This window comes from Paroedura picta, chromosome 13 (genome assembly GCF_049243985.1).
Source record: "Paroedura picta isolate Pp20150507F chromosome 13, Ppicta_v3.0, whole genome shotgun sequence".
Taxonomy (NCBI): Eukaryota; Metazoa; Chordata; class Lepidosauria; order Squamata; family Gekkonidae; genus Paroedura; species Paroedura picta.
In genome coordinates, this window is record NC_135381.1 from 8641536 (window position 1) to 8650962 (window position 9427).

The following is a 9427-nucleotide window of genomic DNA, read 5'->3' on the forward strand; positions in this document are numbered from 1 at the left end:
GCTGGCCTCTCAGTGGGAAAAAATATATGTGTATGCAGCAGTTAATATGTCAAGGCTGCCCTCTATTGCACTGGACGACTGGTCCATCTAGCAGAGTCCGTTTTCCGCAGGGGTTCCCCAGAGTCTTGGGCAGGGACCTTTCCCCACACATGCTACCTGAGATCCTTTTAACTGGAGATGTGAACCCAGGACCTCCTGCATGCAAAGCATGCGCTCTGCGTTTGAACTATGGCCCCAGCCCAAATATCCAGCGCGAGCCTTCTGGGCTCGCTAGTTTGCAAGTTTAGGAAAATATGTCAGGTACCCCGCTCAGCTGGCAGGCGGAATTCAGTTACCCCAGCGGGAGCCAACTTAACGGAAATATACCTCCCCGCCGATCTCTGAATCAACAGCGCTCTATTTGCAGTAGTGTGCAATAATATTGACTCAAGATTTGCATGGAAAGGTAATTCCTGTTTCAGACGGCTAGATAATTTCCCAATGGCTTATTCCTTTTTCTCGGGGATGCAGAAGCACGTTGACTTTAACGATAACCAAATTATGCCTCCCCACAGTCCCTTTGTCCTGTCTTTTCAATCCGAGAAATGGCAACTCCTAAGCATTAGAGAGCGAGAGGGGGTCAGCTCCAGCTGACTTTATTCCTTATGATGCCGTGGTGAACAAAAGCCCTGGGGCCAAAAACTTTAGAAACGGAGGGAGTTCGCAAAGGTTCGGGGAAACACTTGCCTGACTGAACATGTCGTATGCTACAAGGTGAGTATTAGCATGAAATCCCTGCAAGGGGGGGGGGGAGAAATCATGTACCCCATCTCAAAAGAATAAATCAATTAGTGGTAAAATAAAATGGCAGCACGCCGAAAGAGCCAAATCAAGTCAAAGCGGCAGTAAACTCTAGTAAAATACAAGAACATCCTAACAAAATATTGTTAAGGCAGCATTTCTCAATGCCCTCGGAGATGGATCAGTTCTTAATTTGTGACCAAAAGCCAAAATACCCTGAGGTTTATATATGTCAGCTTTTCTCAACTTTTTTACCATTGAGAAACCCCTGAAACATTTTTCAGCCTTTGAGAAACCCCAGAAGTGATGTGATTATGCAGAATATGGTTGGGAAGCAGAGCTGTGGACACGCCCACTTGGGGCCCCTCCCCTTCTGACCCCCTCCAGGCCCATCATTGGCCCATCATTTGGGGAGGGGGGCAGGTCAACATGATCATTGATGGTCATATCACCCAATAATTGTTTTACAAATTTCAACATATATTTTAAAATTAACTAATTCCCTCCCGTTTGGGAAACCCTTCCAGGGCCATCAAGAAACCCTGGGAATTCACGAAACCCTGGTTGAGAAAGCTTGATATAAGTCATGGAACAATCTGCTCCTCCCCTAATATCTGTGTGACTTAGTTTGGCCCTATGGGATGGAGCTCTTATTTCAGTTGTCGGTTGTGGATCTTGGTGCTGGAGCCGTCTCCTTGAAAATAAACGGATGTTTTGAGCTGGCTTGTCTCTGTCAAATGAACCTAAGAACAGGGACCTGAGTGAGTGCTATAACCACGGAACTCATGACCAGAGGTGGGCATTGCATACACAAGGCCAAGTTTACCACTGGATGTACAATGATCCACAATTTGGGGAGAGAAGTTGACAAAGCCCCATCAGCTGTGTTCCCACTGGGCTGTCATCTAATCATGCAAGCTCTTAAGAGGTCTTCAGTCTGAAGCCAGTTCCTATGGTTTATAGTGGTACGGTGGATACTGTAGGCCCAAGCTTTGAATTACACTGAATCATGCCATTGGTCTACTTGGTTGCACATTGTCTTCTCTGGAGATAGCTTTGCAAGGACTCAAACAGAGCCCCGGCATCTGCTATCTCACTGGAGATGCTAAGGATTGGACCTTCTGCCAAGTCTTTCCTAACACCAGCCACAAGAGATACCAAGGAATGTACTTGGGGCCTTCGTGTGCAAGAGATATAGTTTTTAGCCATAGCTTTTTTGTATATCTTAGACTAGACACCTGAGATATTTTGACTGGAAATGCCAGGGACTGAATCCAAGAGAGACCTTCTACATTTGATTTGCTACCAAACTAACCAAAGCTACACCAAATTCTCAATGAAAGTCTCTGGAGACAAAGTTACACCATATTCCCAGCTCCTGTGGAGGGCCTCATTCTTGTGGCCATGTAGGAGCTGAGATGTGTCCTCAAGACCTACAACCAAAGTAGAAATACTACCAACATATAATAAGAGCTGCACCAAATTCCTACTAACGGTCTCAAGACCTACAACCAAAAAACAGCTACACCAAATTCCTACTGATGGTCTCAAAGAGATATTACCAAAATGTAACTAGAGATACACCAAATTCCCAGTGATGGGCTCAAGACCTACAACCAAAATAGAACCGGAGCAACACCAGATTCCCACTGAGGGTCTCAAGCAGACAGCGGACCCCAAACCATTGCTTGTCTGCCACTGTGCCAGCACTTCCGAGCATCACTCCTCCCCCCATCTTTTGCAGGTGTCTCTCCCTCTTTCTCTCTAGTACCCAGATCCACAGTTGGAACACCCAGAGCCTTAGCCCTGGTTCACTTTCCTTCTTATCAGCAACGCTGGACCACAGAAGAGCTTAGTGTTATTAACAATAACATAATACCAGTGCTCCAGTCAGAGAGCAGGGCAAGATAGGGGTGCCTTATCTTATCAGCTTGTTTAAATTGGCTCACCAGGTGCTATAATTTTCCGATAGCAATATAAACACTGTTATTGTCCCACTTTTCACCAGCCTCTCGACTTAATAAGGTTGCCTTTGCTCTCTTCTGTCAAGTGGATTTTCCATCCCAAAGTCCCTTTTAAAAAAAAAAATGTTTCCCTGTTTCTTTGTCTTCTCTCTTTGACTCGTTTTAACTCTGCCGGTCACACTACTGTTCGATGAGCAACAACAGGCAAAGGCCCATGGTTTCTGTTTCCCTGCGAGAAGAGTTTACTTTGTTTCCATGGCTCACAGCTTGGTGGGAGCCCAAATCTCCGAAAACAAACCTTACAACTGAGCCAATGGGGGAGGCAGAGACGGTTTTTGGAAACCATTTTGCTGTAGTGAATGGAGTCCACCAACAGTGTGTTGTACCCGGTCAGACAGGGCTTTGTGATTCATTGAAGGTGAGCCAGAAAGACGAGAATGAGAATAAAATTTGTGGATCAGTCATAAGGGAAATCTTGCTCATTCCGTGAGCAGTGCGATAACTAGTCATGGATATTATTATATACTTCCTGGGTGGCTTTCTAAAAACAGACCTAAAATGTGGGCCGAAGTTGAAAATGGTGTAGACTTTTCTAAACATTTGCAGTAGCTTTTGGGTGACTTGGAAAGCAAGGATCGTTCATCTAGCCAGGAACTGGCTTGATGCGTTCTTAGTGACATCATCCCATAGCCAAATCTGATTGGTTATGTAACCTTGAGAGTTCAACCCATTCACTATCCCTGACTGGCTGGGATTTCCTGGCTGACTAGACCAGGGCCTCTTCTGTACACAATAGATAATGCACTTTCAATGCACTTTAGAAGTAGATTTTGCTGTTCCGCACAGAAAAATCTAGCTGCCAAAACACATTGAAAATGCATTATGTGTGCGGAATGGGCCCAGAAAGCATCAACTAATTCACAACAATCTTTGCTGCTTGCCTTCAGTGTTATTCCACTGTCATCTACGATTGGCTACAAAGCATTGTGATGTCATCCCATTCACCAAAGAATTCCCAATAGGCTGAGATCATCACCCACGTGGCTGTCTCCGGAAGAAGAGGACTGAGTAGTTATAATCAAACAAAATGGCGGTGAAAGAGGGCAGGAGGAAGAGAGACAATGAAAAGGAATTCCTTTGTTTAAAAGAAGTGAACATTAGTGGAGTTTTTTTTTTTTAACATGAAAATTAAAACCAACTTTGTCAGACCTCCTTGAAACAGCAGAAGGTTCTCTCCTCGCCCTGTGTCGGATTGTGAGAAAACACACCACACTGCAACCAGCAAGCTCCGTGAACCAGTCATTCAGCAGTGACCAGCTATCAGTGCGAGGGGTTGTAATGCTTAAACAAACCTGCCTTATACCCTGGTATCCCCTAATTTCAAGGGGATTACTGCTATCCAGCAGTCGACAAAGATTGCGCCCTGTTTTACAGCCACGCCAGCTGTGTGGGAATGCAACGCAGCAGCCGGAAAAAGCCACCCAAAGGGCCCGTTGGAAAGAAACGCTGTTCAGATCGGGACAGTCATTAGATAACAAACCCTGTAGAGGGATTGATTAGCCCTGGAGAGCAGAAGGATCTGCCTTGTTGACCTCAGGGCTGAATGCCCCATATGGCCGTCTTATGTTCTTTATTAAGATCTAGCTCCGTATGGAAGATCTATGGGGATGTGGACCAGGTTCTATGGAAAGCCGCCCTAGACAAAAGAGGAAATTCTGCTAGGATGAAGTATGGGTTTGGATTTTATGTCTCTCCCCTCTCTTGGTATGGTGGTGAAGAGCAACGGCCTCTAATCTGGAGAACTGGGTTTCGTTCAACACTCCTCCGCGTGCTGCCGGAGCTCATGGGGTATCTGTAGTAGGGAGAGGAAGGGAAGGTGATTGAAAGCCACTTTGAGACACAGGAGAGCTATGAGGTGGCCTTGGGCCAGTCACAGTTCTTCCTGATTTGTCTCAGCCTCAGCTACCTCAAAGGTTATCTGTTGTGGGGAGAGGACTGGAAGCTGCTTTGAGACACATGAGATCTACTGGGTGGCCTTGGGACAGCCATAGTTCTCTCAGAGCTCTCTCAGCCCCACCTACCTCACAGGGAGTCTGCTGTGGGAAGAGGAAGGGTAGGTGTAGTAAAAAGCAGGGTACACAAAATCAGCTCTTCTTCTATTAATGGGAGGAAAAAGAACTGAACTGAATCCAAATGGATTCCCTCTACTACTTGATCCTTCGGATGGCAAGATCTGCAATCGTTGTAGGGAAAAAATGAAACCTCAGAATGACATGCCACCGTAGCAGCTATATATCTATTGATGTGAAAACATCTTATGCGGCAGCCATAGGGGAAAATTAGAATCCTAATTACGATAAGCTATCCCCGCCTCGTGTTTTAACAAGGGGTTTTGACAGATGGGGCTTCAAACACGAAGAGCACCTGCCTGTATTTTTGCTCGCTGGTTTGTTACATTCCCAGTGTTGTCTTTCTTTAATCCTCGGCTTCTGTCTGCCTGCAAAGATGCCGAAATCTTGTAATCACTTAATTATAGGAACAACAAGGCCTGAGCTGAGTGACAACGGAGGCCGTGCAGCATCACTCAACAATTACCTTGTTTTGCATCCAGTTATTTCTACCTTTCAGCCTCTGGAAAGTTACACTAAAATAAATTTCCCTCAGATCTATGCCGATTGCATCAGTAGCAACAGGGCGCTAAATCCACTTGCTCCGTTGAAGCGGTGGGTAACAGAAAGGCTACCTTTCTTGAAATTCAGGGCCCAAGGAGAGCTCTCCTGGTAAAAGGAGGCCATTTCCAAAAATGATCTTATGAAATTTCTGGCTGTTAGGACAAAGTTTGCTTCCGGGAGGATTCCCCACGGTTCCCTCGTTGCCGATGTGAATGCACAATCATGTGCGGCAGCAGAAGAATAATGCACAAAACACACTTCCTCACTACAGCTGCCATCCCTCCCTTTGCCACCAGAGGGCTTTGCCTTTGCAATCAGCAATTGATGTATCTCTATAACTCTATAGCAGGGGTAGTCAAACTGCAGCCCTCCAGATGTCCATGGACTACAATTCCCATGGGCCCCTGCCAGCTTTTGCTGGCAGGGGCTCATGGGAATTGTAGTCCATGGACATCTGGAGGGCCCCAATTTGACTAACCCTGCTCTATAGCACTGGCTTTCTCAACCAGGGTTTCTTTTCTGCCCTGGAAGGGTTTCCAAAAACGACTGGGAGTTGAAGAAGAAGCTCCCCCTAGCCACTGGCAAGGGATTGGTGGGACAGGGTTCCCAAATCCAGATTGGGAAACTCCTGAAAATTTGGGGTTTGGGCAGGATACCATCCAGTTCACCCTCCAAAGCATCCATTTCCTCCAGGGAAACTGATCTCTGTATTCTGAAGACGAGCTGTAATTCCAGGGGATCTCCAAGTCCCATGGGGAGGCTGGCACCCCTCCCCTTGTTATTTAGATCTCTGGATTTTAGGGTACTGTCCAGGACGATGTTGCTGCGAAGCCGGCCCTGCCCATGACCTGGCGTCCCCACCCTCGTAATGCCTGCTGAGCTGGTACATTTGTAAGGTAAACAGATGGTTACAGAGCACCAGAAGCGGCTTGCTAAACGTTCTCCCGAACTTCCCACCCATTATGGAAGGCATGTGAAGCAACAGCAAGGCCTCGATGATGATTCATGACTGTGGCTGCTCCCCATTAATAGAGTCATTATGCCATTAAGGTAGTCATTAACGATTCATACGGAATAGACCCAGCTGGGCGAGCCCCAGGGAGGTCACCCAGGGATGGCTTGTCGTAGCCTTTTTCAACCTTTTGACCATGAAGGAAGCCCTGAAATATTGTTCAGGCTTCAAGGAACCCCAGAAGTGGTGACAGGCCCCTTTCTGAGAAGTGGGTGTGTCAGTAAGATGCGGGAGCCAGCCAATTGATTGATCATTTACCGTTTCCGTTGTGGAGAAAGAGGCTAGAGCTGATTTGGCACTTACTTTGGTTTTTCCGTTGTGGATCCTGCTGAATTCAGATCGATTTGGACTTGGGTCTTCCTCTATCCCCCCCACCCCATTGAAACAAAGTGTTCTGCAGTTGATTGGGGAAGCTCAGAGCAGGGAAGGAAGCCAAGTGCAGCAGAGGCTCTTTCTTTTCTTGAATGAGGTGTGGGGGGGGGATTGGAGACAGCAGAGAAGGGGGGAATAAATCCAAGAGGCAAATCTCTGCTGAGAGAAGTTAGGGCTTCTGGAGCGCAGTCACTTTAAGACAAGCCTTGCAACCAGGATCCAGGAAGTCTTTGAACTGATGCCCTGACCAATCAGGGAAGACTGCTTTGCTATGGGGCATGGAGAAGGGAGTTAATTCGCAAAGAGCAGAAATCTGCACACTTACTGACAGCGATTTTTCAAATATCGAGGGTTATATCCACTTCTGGATATTGTGGGGGAAAGGTAGGGTCACTCCGGATCAATCATGCATGTTGTAGAGGGAAAATTTCCAAAATCAAAATGGAAATCGAATTCAGTGTAGATGGTAGGGATTTATTCAGACTTGGAGTGGGTTAAAAGCCCCATTCAGACTACACTCAGGCCTGTAGAGAAACAGGGGAAGGTGGCTCCAGTGACATATAGTGATGTCAGCGGCCATCCAAACTTCTGGGAAAGGCTGTGTAACCCCTGGGGGGGCTCTCATGTAATCCCTGGTTTATAGTAACAGAGAAAAGCAGAACCTTGAAAAACCTGGGCAGAAGGGAAGGCTAAGCGGAGCGAATCCTGCTGGAAACTTCCAAATGAACCATGCGACAGGCAGGAAAGGAGCCAGCTGAGCATGGACTCATCAAGGCATGGAGGGAATCCCAGAAAGCAGGAGATCTAACCAGCTCTCCCGGGTTGCCTTTTGCGTGAACCCTTCCTGGGTGGTTTGTTTGCACATCCCCGGCAGATAAATCTGAGTCATGAGATGCTGATTCGGCCACATCAAAAAGCCACATTCCATACTGAAGGAGTACCCAAAGCCAGATCGGAGACAACACCTTGCGTTGTTGCTCCCTGGGGTTTCACCACCTGGGAGATGGGAACATCCCCGCAGGCAAGTCCTAATCCGGGCCTTGCAACTGTGCGAAAAGGCTGAACTTTTCACATAGGATCCTACGAGGCTGCAGGAGCCGAGCCGAAGGAGCAAAATGAGTAAGTCGCATTTGGCTTAGGCTCATGCATGAACCCAGTAGGGTGTGCGTTTTTCTCCTGTCATGCCCCCCTCCGCCCAATCGACAGCTGTTTCACCCAGAGGACTGTTGACGGAGCATCCTTTGCGTTATCTGGCCTTAACGATTTTGCATGGTTCTCCTTGTAGTGTGGAGTCCTGCAGGAACGGTCCACGGATTGATTTACTTCATTGATTCCCTGTTTTCCTCCCCAATGGGGAATCTAAAACAGCAGTCAGTCTTCTCCCCATTCTCCAGGTTAAGCCAAGAGCAGGAGTGGCCAAACTCTGGCTCTCCAGAGGTCCTTGAACTACAGTTCCCATAAGCTCCTGCCAATTGGCCGTGCTGGCAGGGGCTCGTGGTTATTGTAGTCCATGGACCTCTGGAGAATCACAGTTTGGCCACCCCTGGCTAAGAGTGTGTGATAGTCCAAGGTCACCCAGCCAGCTTTCATGGAAGAGGGGAGATTTGAACCTGAGTCTCCTTGATCCTGGCCCCTGTGACTACTTCACCAAATGGGCTTTGTACCGAGGGATAGGTGCTGGCACACCTGGGAATTAAGGACTGTGCACAGAACTCCAAGGGAATGTCTAGTTAACAGGACCGGGCCAGACACAGGAGTAACGAGGACTTTGTAATGTCTGAATTGGTTCTGGTGGTCATTTTGGATTCTTCACCAGCCAAGGACACTTTTGACCAGGCATTTTGTCCCATGGCAGAAGCATGGAAGAACTCTCCTCCCTTAGCAACTCTCCCCCCATTGCCATTTGTGAGCTGATGAGTCTATTATTTAGATCAGGGGTAGTCAAACCGTGGCCCTCCAGATGTCCATGGACTACAATACCCATGAGCCCCTGCCAGTGTTTGCTGGCAGGGGTTCATGGGAATTGTAGTTCATGGACATCTGGAGGGACGCAGTCTACCCCTGATTTAGATTTTATGTTTTAAGTTAAGATGAGAGGGTGTGACTGAACAAAAGTTACTGGCAAGTTTCCATAGCAAAGGGGACAATTTGAAACTGGGTTTCCAAGATTTGAATCCAGGTTTTCTCAACCAGAGTTTCATGAAACCCTGGGGTTTCTTGATGACCCTGGGGTTTCCTGATGGCCCTGGAAGGGTTTCCCGAATGGGTGAAGGATAATTAATTTTTGAAATATTTTTTAAATTTGTTAAACATTTATCGGGTGATATGACCATGTATGGTCCTGTTGACCCCCCTCCCAAAATGGCCAATGATGGGCCTGGAGGGGGTGGGAAGGGGAGGGGCCTTGGGAGGGCGTGTCCACAGCTCTGCTTCCCAACCATATTCTGCACGATGGCGCCACTTCAGGGGTTTCTTGAAGCCTGACGAATGTTTCAGGGGTTTCTCAAGGGTAAAAAAAGTGGAGAAAGGCTGGAGCAGAGAGAAACTGCAAGGCTGATGAACAAAAGAGAAGTGCAAATCGGCCCAAAAGGTGGGTGAAGCAGAAATGTGCTCAGCATACCAAATGA